Below are 20,093 nucleotides of genomic sequence, written 5' to 3'. Positions count from 1 at the left end.
GGGACTAATAACCAGATAGTAAAACAGTCTCAATATTAGATTGTTTTCTTAGGAAAATCGACATCCGAAGAATATCGATTTTCGGGAAAAAAAAAATGAATGAAGGCTTGAATCCGAGCACTGACATCCTGTCAGCATGACACAGGCGTATGCAAAACAAACCAAAACACTTCTCTTTGTAATATAACAAAGTTTATTTATGCAGTAATATCAATTAATAATTAATACAGTGCAGTCAATAAACTTCCGACTTACAACTACAAACTAAACAGTGATATGATTAGATATGGAAATAAAAATAATCCTATAACACATAAGGTGTGTGTGTGTGTGTGTGTGTGTGTGTGTGGTTAGTACGAGAGAGAGAGAGAGAGAATTAAGTGATGGCCCTAAAGGCGATTTCGCGATCATGGGAGAGAAAGCAGCTGTTAGTTTATCACTCAGAGATGCGGTGGACAGCTCGTAAAAGTCCCGCGTTCTTTGACTCTTTAATGGTTAACGCAGTTTGCTGGTTTCACCCGCGATGGCGAAAATGCACAACAGTCCAGTTTGGTTGGACCACAATACAGCAAAACAAATTCGTGATAATTAATACCCTGAGTATTAATAATGAGCGGACATGGTGGTCCGTAAACTGTACAAGCAAAAAAAAAACTTTGAAACACAAGAATAACACACTATAATATTCTATCTCTGCCCAGATGTAAACCTCTTACTTGAATCGCATGAGGACACAGGTAGAATGTTTGTCCCTCCGTCCTTTAACTCCGACCCGGTTCTTTGAGGCTCGTGTGATAACAGGAGGCCGTTTCCTCGCTCTGTTGGCGGGCACGGCTGCTGATTCTCAGCGGGCTGGCAGAGAACTTCAGAAATGTCGACTTGATTGAAGATGGAAGATGGAAGAGAAATCTTTAATCTCTTCACTTCTGCAGGCAAACGGATGAAGATGTGGATTGCTCGGCGGTCTCCTTCGGATCTGTTAGAGTTTTCGGTTGAACACAGAGTAATCTCAACTCGGCCAGCGAGATGGAGATTGTATGGCCACAGTTTCAAGTCGGACGTTACTTCCTTGTGCCACGAGGTTGCACCTGAGAGCAGCGATGAGCTGCGTCTACACACTGCAAACAAAGTTGCTGGAAGCAAATCCCGGAAGCATTTCAGAGGTATTTCTACTCCTGATGATGTCATGGTTGAGGGACGTTCTGTTGTGTGCCTCATCCAATAGGAGTTGAGAGTTCGATCCTTTAGTGAGCACGGCTTCATGGGATTTGTAGTCTGTTTTGGACTCCCTTTGTTTGATTTTGGCGTGATTTTTATCAGTAAGATTTACGACTTGGTTTGTGGGGGCTGAGTTAGGTTTTACGACTGTGTAAGGCCTGCCTTTGTCTTCTATCTGAATACATGAGGCCCAACACCAGGATGTGTAAAAATCTTGGTCTTACAGATATTTGGAGACTTTTGAACACATCTGGTAGGGACTTTACATTTTTTTTACTCTAGAATAGATTTTTTTTATATATATCTAAGTCCCTCATTTCATCTGTTGTTGATTACTCAATTGGAAACATTTTAGTCTCAGATCACACCCTGGTGTGTTTAGAAGTGTTGCCACTTACAGAGAAAAAGAAATCATATAGTTGCCACTTTAATGTATCCCTTTTGCAAAATCCTGAATTCCAACAAATGCTAAAGACTGAAATCACTGTCTATATGGAGACCAACTGATCCTCTGTATCATCGGTGGGCGTGGCTTGGAAGGCACTTAAGGCAGTTCTTAGGGGTCTGATCATACAGTATGCCTCATTCACCAAAAAATCCAAAGCATAAGAACTTGTGGAATTGGAAAGGAATATTAAAAGAGCTGAAGCACCAAATGTCGTCTAATGGCCTCAGAAAATTGATCCGATTGAAATACAGATATAATTCTATTTTGTCGCGCAAGGTGGAGTTTTGGCAATTCAGGGCAAGACAGTCATACTTTGAGTTGGGGGACAAAGCAGGGAAGCTCTGGCTAGATATATAAAACAGAGAGAGTCTTTTTCTACCATTCCCTCAGTGAAATCTACTGGTGGTGAAATATTTACCTCAGCCTTTGATATTAGTAATGCTTTTAAAGAATTCTATCATGATCTCTATAGTTCCACGTCTTTGTTTGCTGATGAGGATATTAGAAACATTGTGAAACCATTAGAACTTCCTAAACTGATGACTGAGCAAAGGAATTCTCTTGATTCTGAGATAACCTTGGAGGAGCTTAGCAAGGTAATGAAGGTCTTGCCTACAGGCCAGATGGCTTTGCTGCTGAGTTTTTTTTAGATCTTATGCTACAGAACTGACTCCACTTTTGCTAGAAGTTTAAACGGAATCATTAAAGAATGGAAAGCTTCCGCCAACCATGACGCAAGCCCAGATTCTTAAAAAGGACAAAGATCCAAGTGAGTGTAAGAGTTTCCAATTTCTCTGATCCAGCTAGACATTAAAATATTGTCAAAAATTTTGGCTAACTGATTAAGTAAAGTTATGACATCTCTTATACATATAGATCAGTTGGGGTTTATTCAGGGCCATAACTCTTCTGATAACATTCTGAGTTTCATTAATGTCATGTGGGCAGTGGTGAACGATCAGACTCTGGTCGCTGACATCTCACTTGACGCCGAAAAGGCATTTGATATGGTAGAATGGGATTATCTTTTTAAGGTTTTGGAAATGTATGGGTTTGGAAATACTTTTATTGGGTAGATTATGTTACTTTATAGACACCCGGTAGCAGTGGTTCAAACAAATGGATTAATTTCAGATTATTTTACTCTGGATAGGGGCACCCGGCAGGGTTGCCCTCTTTCCCCCTTATTGTTCTGTCTTGCCCTGGAACCATTAGCAGCTGCGATAAGAAAGGAGGATGATTTTCCAGGGATGGTGGCGGGAGGCGTGGGGCATAAGCTTTTGCTTTACAATTTTATTATTTGTCTCCGATCCTACTAGATCTATGCCTTGCCTCCACAGAATTATTAATTCATTTTCTAAGTTCTCAGGATACAGAGTTAATTGGTCTAAATCCGAAGCTTTGGCTCTGACAGCGTACTGCCCGGTAACGGCTTTTCAGCTGAGCGCCTTCCAGTGGCCCAAACAGGGCATTAAGTATTTGTGTATTTTATTCCCAGCAGATTTGTGTGATTTAGTTAGAGTTAATTTTGACCCTTTAGTAAAAAGGTTTTCGGGTGATGTGGGTAGATGGGCTTCATTATATTTATCTATGATTGGGAAGGTTAAAGTTATTAAAATGAATTGTATTCCGAGAATCTGGGGACGCCATGCGAGAAGCAGACGTGTAAGACACGAGCTCTGCTAGTTTTTTAATTATTTTCATGTTATAATCTGGTGAGATTCGATACACCCAATTACATACTTGCTCTTTGAGGTAAACATGGCAAAGAAGTCAAAATCCTCAGAATCTGGAGACATTAAAAGACACTTACATGTTCAAGCTGAGGCCTCTGATGGGCCTGCGGACCAGGGACTCGATTTGGACGGCACGTCGGTAGATGAAATTCAGCGTCAACTGTCCAACATCTCGGTGATGCTGACGAAGGTTGTTGCTGACTTGGAGGATCTCGCTGTAATACGTCGATCGATTACGGCAATGGAAACAAAATTCTATGAGTTGTTTACAAGAGTGACAGAAGTTGAAAAACTAATTGATTATCTTGAGTCATCGGAAAGGGAATTATCCGCTAATCCACCCACGTTCAAAACAGATTTGGAATTAATTTCGGAAAAACTGGAATATTTTGAAAATATAAGCCGAAGGAATAACATATGAATTATTGGAATTCCTGAGCATGAAGAGGGCAGAGATATGGTGAAATTCCCGGACGAGCTCTTCCCGAATCTGCTCTACATAACAGGCTACAAGCTGGAAATCGAGCGAGCTCATAGAGTCCCGGCTCGGAGATCTGCTGAGGGAGACAGGCCCCGATCGATTTTGGCCAAATTTCTGAGATCATCCGATAAAGATCTGGTGTTGCGCCAGGCAAGGAGCAAAGGAAAGCTTTCTTGGAAGAACCATAATATTTTCTTGTTCCTGGACTTTGCGAATTCGACAAGAGAGAAACTCGATCGGTTCAGGGAATGTAAGAAACTCTTACACCAGCAGAAGATCACTTTTGCAATGATGTTCCTGGCCAAACTGAGAATAGAAATTAAGAATGGTCGCAAAGTATTTAAATGTCCAAAACAGGCACTCTCTTTCATAAATACATTGGAGTGAGTAAGCCATTTGATGTTTCTTATATTAGTGGACTGACTCGCGGTTTAGGAACTCTATTATCTGAGGAAGCTGGGTGCCATTTTTGTTTCTTTTTGCGCTGGCTCCGCCTAGCGGCTGGAGTTTGTTTTGTGGCATGACTCCAAAAAACTTTTGACAGAAGATCTTTTTTATACTGAAGTTCACGGCCAGATCGAGAATGGACACTTTGGATGACCACAAAATATCTACATGCTCACATAAAGGACGTCTTTTATAAAGTTGACGGGCTGAGTAAGCTATGGTGTATTTTTTTTTTTTTTTTTTTTGTGGCCTCCGAGTTAGTTTGGCTGTTGATCATCCGAGGAACCGGGATGCCGGTTTCGTTTTTCATGCTGGCTCCGCCTAGCGGCTGGAGCTTGTTCTTTTGAATATCACTCCTTTGGAACAGCTGTGGATAAATCTGTTTGTCCTTTGTGCTTATTCCTCCTGCTGGCCGTAGTTTGTTTTGTTGAGTATTTTTACGGTACATTGGAATGATTACCTCATCTGCTGCACTCATAACAGCCGGCTCACTGAACAATTGCTTGTCTGTCCGAGGAAACCAAACGGCTTTATATCAGCTGGAGTTTATGTTCTGTGAATGAGTCTACATGTTTTTCTGTTATTCTGACTGTTGGCTGGGGTCTGTTTTACAAAGTATTTTCTGTTATGTAATTTTGCCTTACAAAATTTGTATAGAAGCACCGGACTTGAGCAATCCGATGGCAAAGATGTCGCGGGGGCTCTCGTAGGCGTACATGGACTCTTTGAGTTTTAAGGGATTGACGCCGGTTGGCGCTGTCGTGCGCGGGGTTAATGCGCATGTTTTTCTTTTTTCTGTTTGTTTTGATCGGGGGGAAGTTCAGGGTTTGATTGTTGCATTAATGGGGAATGTGGTCTGTGTAATCTTGTTTTTGACACACAATTTATTTATTTTTATTATATCAATATGTCAAATGTTAATATGAATAAGTTGTCTCTCTCCACATGGAATGTGAATGGGTTGGGGCACCCCAGAAAAAGAAGGAAGGTTATTTATTTTCTTAAACGTAAGAAATATGATATTGTGTTGCTTCAAGAAACACATCTTTCCCCGCAGGAAGCTGAAAAATTTGGGAAGATATGGGGTGGACATGTTTTCTTTAGTGTTGGCTCAAGTAAGAGTAGGGGAGTCATTATATTGATTAATAAACATCTACAACTCAAATTTCTCAAACAGATTAAAGATAAATTAGGAAGAGTCATTATTGTTTTAGCTGAAATTCAGGGGCAAAGGTTGATTTTGGCTAATATTTATGCGCCTAATGCTGATGATCAGGGCTTTTTTATAGATCTTGAAGGGATGTTGCAAGCTACTGGCACCCCTCATGATATAATATTGGGAGGAGACTTTAATCTTTTGATGGACTCAGTCCTTGATCATAGTGAAGCAAAAGGGTGTAAACCCCCTAGAGCAACACTGACGCTTCACAGGATGTGAAAAATCTTAGTCTTGCAGATATTTGGTGACTTTTGAACCCATCTGGTAGGGACTATACATTTTTTTCATCAGTCCATAAGATTTATTCTAGAATAGATTTATTTTGATATCTAAGTCCCTCATTTCATCTGTTGCAGATTGCTCAGTTGGAAACATCTTAGTCTCGGATCATGCCCTGGTGAGTTTGGAGATGTTGCCATAGACGGAGAAAAAGAAATCATATAGTTGGTGCTTTAATGTATCCCTTTTGCAAAATCCTGATTTCCAACAAATGTTAAAGACTGAAATCAATGTTTATATGGAGACCAACTGGTCCTCAGTATCCTCTGTGGGCGTGGCTTGGGAGGCACTTAAGGCAGTTCTTAGGGGTCGGATCATACAGTATGCTTCATTCACCAAAAAATCCAAAGCACAAGAACTTGTGGAGTTGGAAGAGAATATTAAAAGTGCAGAGGCAGAGCTGAAGTGCAGAATGCCTTCTGATGGCCTCAGAGAATTGATTAGACTGAAATACAGATATAATGCTATTTTGTCGCAGAAAGTGGAGTTTTGGTTATTCAGGGCAAGACGGTCATACTTTGAGTCAGGGGACAAAGCAGGAAAGCTTTTGGCTAGATATATAAAGCAGAGAGAGTCTTTTTCTACTATCCCCTCAGTGAAATCTGCTGATTGTGAAATTTTTACTTCAGCCATTGATATTAATAATACTTTTAAAGAATTCTATATTGATCTTTATAGTTCTACATCTTCGTCTACTGATGAAGATATTAGAAACTTTGTGGAACCATTAAAACTTCCTAAACTGACAACTGAGCAAAGAAATTGTCTTGATTCTGAGATAACCTTGGAGGAACTTGACGAGATAATTAAGGCCTTACCTACAGGCAAAGCTCCGGGGCCAGACGGTTTTGCTGCTGAATTTTTTAGATCTTATGCTACAGAACTGGCTCCACTTTTGTTAGAAGTTTATACAGAATCATTAAAGAACGGAAAGCTTCCTCCAACCATGACACAAGCCTGGATCAGTCTGATTCTTAAAAAGGACAAAGATCCAAGCGAGATCCAGTTAGATTAGTTAGTTTTGGCTAATCGATTAAGTAAAGTTATGACATCTCTTATACATATAGATCAGGTGGGGTTTATTTGGGGCCGTAGCTCTTCTGATAACATTAGGCGTCTCATTAATATCATGTGGTCAGTAGTGAATGAACAATCTCCGGTCGCTGCCATCTCACTTGATGCCGAAAAGGCGTTTGATATGGTAGAATGGGATTATCTTTTTAAGGTTTTGGAAATATACGGGTTCGGGAGTACGTTTATTGGATGGATTAAGTTACTTTATAGACACCCAGTAGCGGCGGTACAAACAAATGGATTAATTTCAGATTATTTTACTTTGGATAGGGGCACCCGGCAGGGTTGCCCTCTTTCCCCATTACTGTTCTGTCTTGCCCTGGAACCATTAGCAACCGCGATAAGAAAGGAGGATGATTTTCCAGGGGTGGTGGCGGGAGGTGTGGCGCATAAGCTTCTGCTTTACGCAGATGATATTTTATTATTTGTCTCTGACCCCAGTAGATCTATGCCTTGCCTCCAAAGAATTATTAATTCCTTTTCTAAGTTTTCAGGATATAGAGTCAATTGGTCTAAATCCGAACCTTTGACTCTGACAGCGTCCTGCCCAGAAACGGCTTTCCAGCCGGGTGCAAGTATTTGGGTATTTTATTTCCAGCAAATTTGTGTGATTTAGTTAGAGTTAATTTTGACCCCTTAATAAAACAGTTTTTTAATGATGTGGGCATGTGGGCTTCATTACATTTATCTATGATTGGGAAGGTTAATGTTATTAAAATGAATTGTATTCGAAAATTCAATTACTTACTGCAGTCTCTCCCTGTAGATGTCCCCCTCTCTTATTTCAAGCAATTTGATAGCATAGCAAATTCTTTCATTTGCAATGGTAAGCATCCCAAACTACATTTTAAGAAAGTTACATAGGCCGACGGACAAAGGTGGGCTAGGCCTTCCCAAGATTTTATTTTATTATTATGCATTCGGTCTCAGACATTTGGCTCATTGGTCGCTTCCACCTGAGAGAGCCCCTCCCTGGTTCTGTATAGAACAGGAAGTTCTTGCCACTATTTCGCCACTGCAGAGCCTTTCTATCAAATTAATCGGAGAAGCTAAAGTACATCCCGTTATCTCGCACTTGAACTCGGTATGGACTAAAGTGTCCAGACTGTTTAATTCTGACATTTTTTTAAATGTTGCCTTGAGCATATGGCTGAACCCCAAACTATGCATCAACAAGTCCCCTTTTTGCTGGTCACAGTGGATTGGGAGGGGGGTTACTACACTCGGTGACCTGTATGAGAATGGAGTGTTGATATCCTTTCAAAATTTGGTTCAACTTTTTGGGATTCCTAGATCTCAGTTCTATAAGTATTTACAGCTGCGCCACCTGCTTTGTACTGTTTTTGGGAGTGGTTTACACCCTCCTAAAGCGGCAGACACTCTGGGAGAGGTGATTACTGCTTTTGGAAAAGGTCGTGAACCATCGGTGTATTACTCCCTACTAATTCAGAGTCTGGGAGATGGAACTTCAACTTCTCTTAAGAGATTATGGGAGAAAGATCTAAATTTGGTATTGGAGGAGGGACAGTGGGCTGGGATTCTAAAAAATGTCAAATCTGCATCTAGAGACACAAGGGTTCGCCTTGTGCAGTTTAAGATTTTACATAGAGTCAATTGGACCCTCTCTAGATTGCATAGGCTTGGTCTTAAAGACACACCCACCTGCTGGCGATATCAATTAGAAGATAGAGACACAACCCATGTCTTATGGAGATGTGTTAAGATGCAGGAATTTTGGATGAGGATTCAGAGTTTTATATGCGAGGTTTTGGCCTCTCAAATTTTATTTTGCCCCAGACTCTGTATCTTGGGAGATGGGGCAGTCATTAATTTGGAGAATAAGCATGTGAAAAACTGGGTCCTATCTAGTGTTATGATCGGCAGACAGATTACTTTGAGGAGTTGGAAGTCGGCTGGAGCGCCCCCTTTTCAGGAGTGGTGTTCAGAGATGGCCAGAGTGGCAGCTCTTGAGGAGGGGGTATCCAGAAGACTGGGGAGTCTGGACATGTTTGCGAAGAAGTGGGGCAGATATCTGTCTTTTTTGGAGGGCTCTCGGGGAGGGACAGTGGAGAGAGAGGTGTAGGGTTTTTACATGTGTGATTGTTTTATTTTATTTTATTTTTATTTTTTTATTAATTAATTATTTAATTTTTGTTGTGTGTCTATGGTGTGACCACTGGGGTGTTGTTGGAGGTCAGGTGGGGGATTGGGGGGGGGGGGGTTGTTGGGGTAGTGGGGGTTGTATATTGATTCTGTATATGCGTGTTCTGCTATGTATATATTTAATGGTTGATTCAATAAAAAAATGTTAATCTAAAAAAAAAAAAAAAAATGAATTGTATTGTATCTGCTACAATCTCTCCCTATAGATGTTCCCCTCTCTTATTTCAAGCAATTTGATAGCATAGCGAAGTCCTACATTTGGAATGGTAAATGTCCCAGATTACATTTCATTAAGTTACATAGGCCGATTGACAATGGTGGACTATGTCTACCCAAGATTTTGTTTTATTATTACGCATCCGGTCTCAGACATTTGGCTCATTACTCGCTTCCACCTGAGAGAGCCCCTCCCTGGTTTTGTATTGAACAGGAAGCACTTGCCTCTGTTTTGCCATTGCAAAGCCTTTCTATCAAACTAACCGGAGAAGCTAAGTTACACCCCGTTATCTCGCATTTGCACTCGGTATGGACAAAAGTGTCCAGAGTGTTTAACTCGGACATTTATTTAAATGTTGCTTCGAGCATATGGCTGAACCTAAAATTATGTATTAATAAGTCCCCTTTCTGCTGGTCAGAATGGATTGTGAGGGAGGTTAATACACTTGGTGACCTATATGAGAGTGGAGTGTTGAGATCCTTTGAAAATATGGTTCAACATTTTGGGATTTCCAGGTCTCAATTCTTTACGTATTTACAGCTGTGCCACCTGCTCTGTACTATTTTTGGGAGTAGCATACACCTACCTAAAGCGGCAGATACTCTGGGAGTGGTGATTACTGCTTCTGGAAAAGGTCATGAGGCATCAGTGTGTTACTCCCTGCTAATTCAGAGTCTGGGGGACGGAGCTTCAACTTCTCTCAAGAGATTATGGGAGAAAGATTTAAACTTGGTATTGGAGGAGGGAGTGTGGGACATCGATTCTATTAGTCTCCCTCTAGATTGTATAGGTCTTAAAGACACACCCACCTGCTTGCGATGCCAATCAGAAGATGGGGACACAACTCATGTTTTTTGGTGGTGTGTTAAGATCCAAGAATTTTGGTTGAGGGTTCAGAGTTTTATGTGTGACGTATTGGACACTCAAATTTCATTTTGCCCCAGACTCTGTATTTTAGGCCCTGGAGCGGTCATTAATTTAGGGGGTCCTAGCCGGAGTTATGATCGGCAGACGGATCATTCTTCGGGGGGGGGGGGGTTTAATTTTTATATCATTTGATTCCGTATTTTCTGTTATGTTTATTTAATTTGTTGAAGGAAATCAATAAAAATTGTTAATAAAAAAAAAATTAAAAAAAGAATCTTTACGCAGCTCCTGCTATACAGTGACAGTTTATGGTGAAGACGTCTGTCAAGCTTCAAAAAAGTTAAAAATACCATAAAAGTATTCCATCTGACTCTTTATTCTAAGTCTTCTGAAGCCACACAATAGGCTTGTGTGAGAAATGGAATGAAATTTAGGTCATTATTCACTGATAATCTTCTCTCTGCTGAAGTAGCTCAAGATTTGCATCTAGAATTAAAAAATTACTCATGTTTGGTTACAATTGGTGTCAGTGAAGACATTTTAGGGCTCGAGTTGTTTTAGACTACTTTAAGGCTGCATTTACACTGTCACAAAAAAAAATCGTATTTTTTACTTGCATCCGACACATTCGTATATTGTTGCATACGAGTAAGCAGAAAAACAAATGCATGGGATCAGATTTGTTCCACATCCGATCCACTTCCTAAGTTGTTGGCAATTCTTGTGATGTTATTCGATATTTCTAAGAACATTGGTATTGTTTTGACGTTCCTGTTTAACTCTTATTAAGACTACTACTAAAATAATCTTAAATAAATAGTGCTGACTGACAGCCTAGAATTTTGGTGGGTAATTTATGTAAACACCGTCGGTTGTCTTAAATGAATGTTAACACAGGGGACAAAAAATTGCATATGGTTGAAAGGTTGGATTTGTGCATTAAGACTTGCAGTGTAAATGCAGCCTTAGTTGTTTTTGGTCCTTTTTGGAACATGGCAGACGTAGTCATTATGCATTGTATGGAGAGAGCTGCATAAAAAATGTCCACGTTTGTATTCCACTGAAAAATAACAGCACACGGGTTTGAAACAATATAAGGGTGAGTAATTAATGACAGAATTTTAATTTCAGAGTTAATTATTCTTTAAACATTATTTTACGATATATATAACATTACATTTTAGTCCACTCTTAAGTACATTTGTTTATGAAATGTATTGTCTTTCAGGCTGAGGAGTCAAATGTAAAGAATGCCCTATTGTGCTTTTGTTTGTGATCGACAGCTCAGAGAGCGTTGGACCTGAAAACTTTGTGATCATAAAGGACTTTATTGCCACGCTAGTCAACAGACTCACCATGGGGCGTAACGCCACTCGAGTTGGCCTCGTTTTGTACAGCCTGGCGGTCCAGCTTGAGTTTAACCTCGCTCGCTACATGACCAAACAAGACATTAAACAAGCAATATGCAGGATTCCCTATATCGGTGAGGGAACATACACCGGCTCTGCCATCCGCAAAGCAACTCTGGAAGCGTTCTACAGCGCCAGGACAGGAGTAAGGAAGGTGGCCATCGTCATCACAGATGGACAGACAGATAAAAGGGAGCCAGTGAAGCTAGATATTGCAGTAAGGGAGGCGCATGCAGCAAACATTGAGATGTACGCACTGGGAATCGTTAACATCAGTGATCCGACACAGGCCGAGTTTCTCCAGGAGCTTAATCTGATTGCGTCAGACCCTGACAGTGAACACATGTACTACATTGATGACTTCAACACCTTGCCAGGTAATACAACTGCTAAGAATTAGAGGCTGCATGCCAATTCACATTCTTGCATAAAAATATCCCAATTTGTTCAGTTTGTTTAGATGTATTTATTTTTATTTTTTTCTAAACTTAGAAAAAATGGCCCTTTGTTGTCTCATACAGCTTTGGAGTCCAAACTAGTCAGTCAGCTCTGTGAGGATGAAAATGGAGCACTTATCTTCAATCGCATCAATGGTTTCCAAAATGGATACGGTATTGGCGGTAACCATATCAGTGGTAACGGCAGGTACAATTATGGGACTGACATATCTGAAGGCAACAGACAGAACACTGGAACACACTCTGGGAACAACACTGTTACACAAGAAAGTGGGAGGGGAGATGCTTTGGCTCCAACATTTGGTCCAAACATTGATGAGGTTAGTACACTTTGGGCCTCTTGATTGGGAGAAAACAACAGTGATGGTCTGGGTTCTGGAAATTGATTTTCTCCGTAGGGATTTCTAATAATTCTTTAATGAAGAGTTCGAAGCCATAAACCAAACCAACAACATTTATTTGAAGCAAAAAATAATTTGGAAATCTGAAAAAAGAGCTCATGAAATATTGTGAATTATGTAATCAAATCAGAAACAATGGTACTATAAAAAACTATTGACTGATGCTGCATTCCAGACAACTCTGAACTCAGGATTTTCCGACCTCCGACTTTAAAATAATAATTGGAATGGCGCTTGAAGTTGGACATCTGACATGTGAACTCAGGGTAGATCGATGAACCCCAGACTTCAGCGAGTAGCGTCATTTGACATCATTTCCAAGATGACACGACCTCCGAGCATAAACCAGAGCTGGGTTTTGTGAGTGAGGCATAAAAACAAACTTTTAAGTATTTTCACTGCAGGAAATGTCTGTATATGCATTATACAATAAATGTACAAGAGGATGTTAAGAGGAATTGTTTGTGTATCATTTAATGCCTATGCTTTTTTTTTTTTTTTTTTTTTAGTTATTTTGCTAATGTAATAGCTACTAAATAGCTAGCTAGCTAGCATCTGGAAGGCTGTGCATGTGTTTATGCATTAGGCATGTGTTCGTGTGACCCTGATGTGTGATTGACTGGAATGCTCTAAGGTCGAGGTGGGAAATTTCAACACAGATATTCCCACCTCCAACTTTGTCTGGAACGCAGCATTAGTCATCAGTATCAAAACATTCTAATTTTGTTTATTGCTAAATATTCAGATATATACTGTACAAATATAGTAGTTTGAGAGTGTAGGGAACAGCAACGTTTCTGATTGGTGGATCTTGCTCCAGGATTGTGGGTAATGTAGTTCTTTAAAGGGAATTCTGCTATTAACACAATTTTTTTTACAAATTAAAAGGGCTGTCAATTAATGAAACCCTCTATTTTTAATCAAATTAATTACATTATATGCCGATTAATTAAACGATTTAATCACATAGACAAATATTTCCTGAGAAAGCCCTTCAAATTACAATATTTCAGTATATATTGATTAAAAAATATAAATAGTTATATTTAAATAATAAAAAAAATATAATATATATTATAAAGATAATGATTCAGATAATTAAAATTCATTACATTATTGTAGCAGACAAGTACAGCATTGATAAGACAATACAAAAAGTGGCTTTAGAAGGCAATATAATGTTTATTTCCAGCTGTGCATTGCCTATTCAGCTGGAGTTTTACTTACTGCCACCCGCTGAAAACAGGTGGTATTTCAAGCTTGTATTGCTCTGATGGTAGGAATATTCTATATTACGGTCCGGGAACATAATTAATTGTGTTCTTTTTTTTTGTTACACAATTAATCACACTGAATTAATGCATTATCTCAACAGCTCTACAAATTATGTAGAAACTACACTGACTTGTGGTTTCTAAGGAACCATATATACTATTGCTTGGCAACCTCAGAGCTCAAAATAGGTTTGTCAATTAAGGTTTACGTGTTGTTGTTAAAAATAATTTTCTCTGCAGAAAATGAATGTAATTTTTGCTTGCACATCGTTACTCTTGCATTGTATTGTGCTTGTTTAGTTTTCAGGACAGTTAATTTTTTAGTGTTTGAGTTGGTAAACTTCTCTCAGGAGGTGCAGAGGTTACATGAGTCCACAGAGACACACACCCCAGAACGGAGCACTGGCAGAGGAGATACTCCAACATCCTGCAGACCTTCATTAGGGACAGCATCATCATCATCTTCATCGACTGTGATCACATCATCATCCTCAAAGCAGTATATACCAGCTCCACGCCTGCCTTTACCTAAGGGTAAAAACTTTTAATACCCATATTTGTATGCAATTTTTATAAATGTCATTATATTTAATAAATTATCTTAAGAAGCATAGATATTTTTTTCAATGTTTACATAGGAAGACAGAAGAAAAATAGAAAAACCGTGTGAACAGACCATAACAAAACTTTCTTTCCCAGGTTGCTGCCTTATGTCTGTCCCTGGAGTAAATGTTTAGATCTCAAAAGAGCATCTAAATCTCTTAATATTATAATGTGCATATAATGTGCATAATATCTCACCTATGTTCAGAGGTCATGCTGTTGGACCCTCGTTGTGAGCTGCTCTTGGATCAGGGCCCTTGTTGAGACTATAACATCCACTGGTACTATGACCGGCAGGCCAACGCCTGTGCGCAGTTCTGGTACGGAGGATGTGATGGAATCCAGAACCACTTTGACGCAGAAGAAGAGTGCAAAAGGACGTGTGTGATCGTGAGAGCAGGTAAAACACCCACCTGAGTTGAGGCTTTTCCTAATAAATATGAGCGCAAATGAAAGCAGGCATATAGTCATACTTGTTTCTTTGCTTTTAGAGGGCTGAAATCCAATATGAATGATTTTTTGCCCTTGTCCTCATTTTTCAACAGACCTGCACTGATATATACAAAGTATATCAAACTATTTCATAAGACATGACAGGACAGAACATTTATTTATCTCATGAGGGAAATTGTGGTGCAGCAGTAACTGAGAAAATTTTCTTTAAAGAATTCTCACACATTGCCGTAGAGGCACCGAAAAGTAAAACACATTTCAGTGCAACCAACACACTGGCCTACAAAGTTTTGCCATACGATGAAATAAATCTCTGGGTTGTCCACTTTCCTCCATCTTCGTTCATTTGAGTGCTGATAAAATTCTTTGCCACAACATATTCTGCCTCAGCAATGGGGGAAGCAATTAATTCCATGAGGTGTTTAATGGAGTCAATATCCAGGAAAGTTTCGTTCTCCGGATCCAAAGCCGCAAGTGCGTTTGCCAGCTTGCTGTTGTGCTCACTGAAGCGTGTGTCCATCTCTCTAAGTATAGCATCTATTGCGCTATAATACAGTCTCTTTAATTCAGTCTTTTCATTGTCCCTCCATCCAATTCTCACTGACCACGTACATGTCCAGGTGTGCAGTTCTTGTACGTCTCCGTTTTGATGCTTCAGGGGTCATGCCATTATTGGTGGTAGCAGTTGCGGTGTCCCATAACTGAGTGAATTGGTCATCTGTGTGAAGATTACGCACACACACAGCAGCACTAGTTACCAATTTGAGTCCCATCAACAGGTCGGTTTCCTCTCCTTGAAGTATCATTTTTGGGTAGTTCAAGGACTGTATGGATGAGATGGGCGATGAATATGAAACTGTGTTGGGAGATCTCTCTAAGAAATCCAACCGCCTCCATTCTTACTTCTGAGCCAAAGGCTCATGTATTGTTAACCTCTGAGAGTTCTGTGGTGATGTCCTTGTATGAAGTCAGAATAACCGATATAGTAGCAAGATGACCCATCCATCGTTGGTCAAGTAAGCGCTTTAATCGCTAACCCTTGTAATTGAGAGATACAGTAGGCTTTTTGATGAATTTATACAACGTGCCACAGATGTCAAAAAAATCTTTGACAGCTTGCTCAACTGACAATGCATGAGAGACATCCAGATGAAGCTGGTGATTGAACATATGGTATTTCTCTGTCCAGTCACCCTTGTAAAACCTTCTGCACATCACCATGCTATCTGGACATGAGTGAAGCTCGGTCATAGACCTGGCTCAAAATCTTAGATGAGGACAGGCCAGCTTTAGTCAGCGCTGCCAGTATTGTGTCAGTCAACATTTGAGCATCCCCTGCATTAGCAGTAGCTATTGTTAGCAGCCGTTCATTTACCTCATATGTTTCTGAGACAAAACGAATGACTATCAGTATGTTTTCCAATCCTGTTGGCTCTCGAGTTCCATCTACCTTTTATAGTGTACCATGCATCACCAATTTCTTTAACGATTTCCTCTGTGACAATACTGCTCATAATTCCAATGAGTTAATTCTGAATATCATGAGACATATACGTAGCATTACGTGGGACAGATTTTATGATGTCAGCTAATACTGTGTCTTTGCTCACTGTGTAATCAAATAAAGAGAGAAATAATCCGTGGCCTCCCCGTCTACAGCATCAAATGCTTCCAGCTTTCCCCTTAAAGGTAACTGGTGTCTTACAAGGAACACAATCACATCAATAATAGAAGATATGTAGTACCTGTTCCTCTTCAGTTGCTCATTATTTACGAGTGTGGATATTTCTCTGCCTCTGTCCTCGCGCCTCACTCGCTCCGTCCACATGGCTTGGCAGACGAGATGTTCTTTTGATGTCACATGCCTACGGAATCCCTTTCCCATTTCCGTTGCATGTTTCCAGTGGCTGTACCCAGTAACTGTGAAAGTGGTGTCAACAGTATTTCCCGAAGAGCATAACTTTAGGCAGGGATAACGGAACGCTGCATCACTTAAACTCTCTATTCACGAACAAAGAGCTGACAAATGAGCACTTTTTGTCTTGAAACAGACGACAGGGGTATTTCGCCAGGATAACTTGGTTTGGCTAGGAGATGCCAAGATCTTCTGGAGGCCCAACTTTAGATGCAGTTCAGTCCGATGGTGTAGAATGGGGGCTGCTCCTATACCTATGCTTGTCAAGCTTGACATAACTGCTAGTCTCATCAACAGTGTTGCAGCTAGTGTCTGCCGGTGCGCAAGTGGCTGATGACCCTGTCTCTACGGTGGCAGTAAAAGTGTCACCATAATGACTTCTACTTGCCTTATCATATTTGGATCCGTTGTTGAGGTTGTTTTATGGAGGCTACCATGCGTAAGCCATTTTCTTAAATCCATTTCCTTCTTTGAGCCTCTGATTGAATATGGCGGGTCACATGCAGGCGACCCGACATTTTTTTTTTTTCTAATTAAGAAGAGCGCTGAGCCAGACAGCGTAACTCCCGCCCCTAAATTTAACCTGATTCAGTGATAGGGATTCAGCACTTTCAATCACTCACCACAAAGTGAGTTTAAGGATTAATTTACATTATTTATATATTTATTTTACTATGTAGTTGCATATTTAGGCTGTCAATCAGAACGTAAAACACATTTGAAAGATAGTAACTAAATTATACAAATTTGTTCAAGCACAACATTTTGACTGAGGGGGCACATTAGTCTGGCTGAGGGGGCACTGCCTCCTGGTGACACCCAGGCGTGGGCTGGCCATTGGACTTTTCTCGGTGGGCCGGAAGGGGGCAGCGATATGCAGAAAAGGACAGCAACCCCCCCCCACCCCGAATTTTATTCCCAGTACATTAACTTTTATGCAAGAAACACTTCAATGAGATGTCAATTTCAGACCTTTTTAAAGGAATGGTTTACCCAAAAATGTAATTTGTGCCATAATTGAGTTTGTAGCGCTTAAACACGCAAGCCATTGTGAACAAGCTTCTCTTGTAGCGCTCTTGAACTTGCAACAGACGCCAAGAAAAATTACTTGCATTTCATTTTCGTTGAATGGCTTCAGAAGACTTGGAATATGTTTCACGAGCCACATGGGCTACTTCTATAGTACTTTTGGGTCATTTTTTGGGTCATATTTAAAGCTTTAAAGTGAGTCACTATCCAGTGCCATTGTATTGAAAAGACGGACAAAGAAATTCATTAAAACATCTTTTGTGTTCCGCATATGTGTTTGGAATGACATGAGCAAATTCTGAAAAAAATAAATAAAAATAGATACATAATATTGAGTAAGTGAATTTGTATTTTTTTTTTATACTTTTGTAATAAATTAAATGTGGTCTTTAAGAGCTAATGATATCAATATAATTCAGTTTGTCATTTTGTATCTTGTATGTTCATTTATAATAAAATATTTTGTAAGTGGATAAATAGCTTAGCTGTTCCGCTTTCAACAAATCTAGTATAAAGTTAATTGTTCTGGAACACTAAAGAAGAGCTCTGATGTTTACTAATGCACGTTTTCTCATGGTATGGTGCATCGTTAAGCTCAGTGAAGATTTTTGCTGCCTTTCACTGAACTCTGGTTTTGATTATGGTAGATTTTTTATTTAAGATTTCTTATGAATTTTCTAAAGGCAAAATTTCAGACATTTTGCTAACTTCAACCACACACACTCTTTCCAAATCCCGCCCTCAAAAGATATGTCAGCCAACCCAATGTCAACAAACATGATTGCCAGTCAGAGAGCATTTTCTGTTTGGTTAGTTTACTAATTGGCTAAAAAAAAAAACGTGGGCCACTCTCGACTCTTTTGCTGTTTACGGAGCCTAGGGCTGTCATAGAAACAGGTGAGATTACTCACAAAACCTATTTCAGTGCTATCTGTTGGGTCATTTTTGTGTGGTATTAAAAAAGAATCTCTTGCAGCACCTTTAAATGAAATTTTCCCTAAACAACTCCCCATCTGCCATTGGTCAGAAAAACAGTTTGGCAGTTTTGGGGTGTTATAAAATCAGAGGGTTATTCATTCATCTAGTCATTCATTGAAAATGTTGAGCTAACAGGTGGCATAGAGTTTTACAAGCTTGAAGTAATGCAAAGCCAGACAGATGAAATATAATAATTGGGGCAAAACAACCACAAATAACTGAGAGATCAGACTCTAAAAATTAAATGTAATGCCGTAATGTAGAGTCTACTGAAAAATCTGGCAGTAAACTGGTATGTGTTAGTCATTTACCAGAACAATGAAACAACAAGCAGAAAATGTCTGTACTGCCTGGCAGATATCAGTGTCGAGAAATCACACCAATAGCTGTGACAGCTCTAGGCTCTGTAAAAAAATAAAGAAAGAAGAAAAACAGGTTATGGAGAGCATTTTCAAAAGCCTCTGTTTTCGTTAAACATATTAGTGTGGACGTGGCCTTATCTGGACAGTTACATTTATCATTTCAACAGACACTTTTCACTATAGTGACATAAAAATGAGGAATGCTACAACATAAGTGATTCATCCTAAGCATAAAGTTTAGTTTATTTCTCTTTGTATTGTAGATTACCTTAAGTATTAGCCTAATCCAATGTTTCCCAAACTTTTTTGCCATAATTACCCCCATAGCACCATCAGTAAGGCTAAAGTACTCCATCAACAAAAAATTTAGATGTGTACCAAAGACTATATCATTTTACATTATCATTAATATTGATTATTATTAATGATAGTAATCAATTATATTTCACTTATTGCTTACATATGAAAGAAATAGTCTCTTAGCTAATGCTGTTAATTATACAGGGGTAATTCTAACTTGGTACATTAGGAAATATTAATTTTACAAATTGTATTTAATCATTTGTTTTTCATAATTTTGGTCACAATTAAGTTTTTCAAAAATATACACATTCCATGGATTCCATCAATAAATATGTCTTAAATTGCATATATTATATTGCTTACACACTGTATGTTTTATTACATGTTTATTGTTTACATGCATAATTTACACTATTTAAAATTAGAGCAAGCGCTAAAATGGTACTGTCTCTTTAAGACTACCTGGAGGTAGTTCAGCCAGCCAGCACATATTAACGAGACACAATGCGCATGGTTTCTTTAGTGCATCCCTTCTATGTTTGATTAGAATTAATGTTTCTTTTTTTTCTTACTACTTCTTTTTTGACTGTAAAGAACAGAGAAGGTATTTAAAAAAAAAAACATTATTCAATGATAAATGGATCTCATCTTTGGACACACGTTACACGTGACGAGTCAAACCTAACTTTTACTCTCCACACAGTGAAAAAATCTCGGTGCCAATCTTCACATAGTGTAAAAGATCAATATCAGAATTGT

At 39.3% G+C, this 20,093-nt stretch overlaps 1 pseudogene; it reads left to right on the top strand.

Moving 5' to 3' along the window:
- The window catches only part of LOC127449614 (collagen alpha-1(XXVIII) chain-like), a 40,770-nt pseudogene extending 25,920 nt beyond the window's left edge, over nt 1-14,850 (top strand).
- The last annotated feature ends 5,243 nt before the right edge of the window (nt 14,851-20,093 follow it).

Source organism: Myxocyprinus asiaticus, chromosome 12 (assembly GCF_019703515.2).
Source record: "Myxocyprinus asiaticus isolate MX2 ecotype Aquarium Trade chromosome 12, UBuf_Myxa_2, whole genome shotgun sequence".
Classification (NCBI taxonomy): Eukaryota; Metazoa; Chordata; class Actinopteri; order Cypriniformes; family Catostomidae; genus Myxocyprinus; species Myxocyprinus asiaticus.
Note: the sequence above shows the minus strand (reverse complement) of the source record. Positions and strands in the feature narration are given on the sequence as shown.